The sequence below is a fragment of the Chinchilla lanigera genome, unplaced genomic scaffold (assembly GCF_000276665.1).
Source record: "Chinchilla lanigera isolate Chin_1 unplaced genomic scaffold, ChiLan1.0 scaffold00057, whole genome shotgun sequence".
Lineage (NCBI taxonomy): Eukaryota > Metazoa > Chordata > Mammalia > Rodentia > Chinchillidae > Chinchilla > Chinchilla lanigera.
The window spans coordinates 4,710,905-4,713,330 of NW_004955458.1; the positions used below are offsets into that span (position 1 = coordinate 4,710,905).

The window sequence follows — 2,426 nt, forward strand, 5'->3', positions numbered from 1 at the left end:
CCCAGGACAGAGTCTACTTCCCACACTGGCAGCAAAGTGGTAAGAGTAGACTTCCTGAGGCTGCTGACTCTGTCCAGGTTTCAGCTGGTCTCCCAGGGGGGTTTGGGTTGCTCTGGGAGTGACCACTAAGGCCCCAGAAGTTGTCCAGTGTTCTACATGAATCACACACTAGTGGGGGAGGCACTGGAGCATCTCACCAGGATTCCTAAAGATGTCTGGGGTTCAGCCCAGCACCTGCACACACTATGTGTGTGGGATGTATACACCAAGACCCCAGAGGGTGCCCAGGGATACGCCTACCTCACACACTGGTCAGAGAGGAGCAGCAGTGCCTACCAGCCTTCCTCAAGATGTCCAGGGTTAAGCTCTGCCGCCACAGACACACTATGGGTGTGGCGAGTAGCCACCAAGGCCCCAGAGGGTGTTCAGTGTTCCCTCTGCCTCACACGCTGGTCAGAGAGGTGCAGCAGTGACTCACTCAGCTTCCTGAGGATGTCCGGGCTTCAGCCTAGCCCCCCTGTGCACTCATGCTTGTAGCAGCACAATATGTCAAAGCTAAATCTTGAAAACAATACAAATGCCCATCAACTGAGAAATGGATAAACAAGAGGAGGTATTTTCATACAATGGAGTATTATTCAGCTACAAAAAAAGATCAACTCAAGGTTTTATAGGTAAATGGATGGAACTAGAGACTATACTCATAAGTGAAATAAATTGGACCCACATGTGTAAACATCATATTGTCTCCCTAGTGTAAGAACATGAAAGAGTAAATAAAACTCAAAATGAACAATAGAGGCTGGAGCTGCTGCCGCCGAGGCCAGACCTCAGAATTACATGCCCCGATGACTACCCCACATGCACTCCCAGTTCCTTTCTGCTCCAAGTTCAAGATGGCCAGTCTCAAGGATCAGCTGATTGTGAATCTCCTTAAGGAAGAACAGGTGCCCTAGAATAAGATTACAGTTGTCTGGGTTGGTGCTGTTGGCATGGCTTGTGCCATCAGACTTAATGAAGGAATTGGCAGAAGAACTTGCTCTTGTTGATGTCATGGAAGACAAATTGAAGGGAGAGATGATGGATTTCCAGCATGGCAGCCTTTTTCTTAGAACACCAAAAATTGTCTCTGGCAAAGACTATAACGTAACTGCAAACTCCAAGCTGGTTATTATCACAGCTGGGGCACATCAGCAAGAGGGAGAGAGCTGTCTTAATCTAGCCTAGCGTAATGTGAACATCTTCAAGTTCATCATTCCTACTGTTGTAAAGTACAGCCCACACTGCAAGTTGCTTGTTGTTTCCAATCCAGTGGATATCTTGACCTATGTGGCTTGGAAGATAAGTGGCTTTCCCAAGAACCATGTCATTGGAAGTGGTTGCAACCTGGATTCAGCCCAGTTCTGCTACCTGAGGGGGGAAAGGCTGAGAGTTCACGCACTGAGATGCCATGGCTGGATCCTCGGGGAGCATGGAGATTCCAGCATCCCTGTGTGGAGCGGAGTGAATGTTGCTGGTGTCGCCCTGAAGAATCTACACCCAGAATTAGGAACTGGTGGGAATAAGGAGCATTGGAAAGAGGTTTTCAAACAGATGGTTGACAGTGCTTATGAAGTGATCAAACTGAAAGGCTACACATCCTGGGCCATTGGAATGTCTGTGGCAGACTTGGCAGAAAGTATAATGAAGACTCTTAGGAAGGTGCATCCAATTTCTACCATGATTAAGGGACTCTATAGAATAAAGGATGATGTCTTCCTTAGCGTCCCTTGTGTCCTGGGACAAAATGGAATCTCCGATGTTGTGAAGGTGACTATGACTCCTGAGGAAGAGGGGCATTTGAAGAAGAGCATGGATACCCTGTGGTCGATCCAGAAGGAGCTGCACTTTTAGTCTGCAGTGTCCCCATGTCACTGTCTAGGCTGCAGCAGGGTTTAGCTGGAGATTGTGCCAGTTGTCCTTTTTATCAGTGTGTGGTTGAAGTGGTATTATAAAGATGGCCTGGGGAAAATATCAGCTTTCCACAGTTAGAAATAGAAGTGGTTCACAGAGCCCCGCAGTTCTATCCTGATGCCGGATGGTACTTGCACTTGCATAGTCCTGGTTAGTATAAAGTAGCCCACCACCTCTGAGACACCACAGCCAATGCCGCACAGGCTCCAGTTGCCCTTCAAATAGATGTGTTACTCTGTTATACAGCTTCACCAACCAAGCCTTGTCTGAGCTTTTCCCCAGTTGGTCACAGCCTGGGATCCAGTGTACAAATCCAGTATTGCATGTCTTGTGCATAACCGTTTCAAAGGATTTTATTTTGTGTATTATATATGTATCAGTAGTGTACATTGCAGTATAATGAAAAAAGGAAAGATCTACCTGTGAACAGTCCAACCAAGTGTCATACCAACTACAATACTAAATAAACCTTG

The 2,426-nt window shown here is 46.9% G+C and overlaps 1 pseudogene; it reads left to right on the top strand.

Annotated features, from left to right (window-relative positions):
• Positions 1–881: 881 nt before the first annotated feature.
• LOC102017544 lies at positions 882–2,398 on the top strand (annotated as a pseudogene).
• Positions 2,399–2,426: the final 28 nt, after the last annotated feature.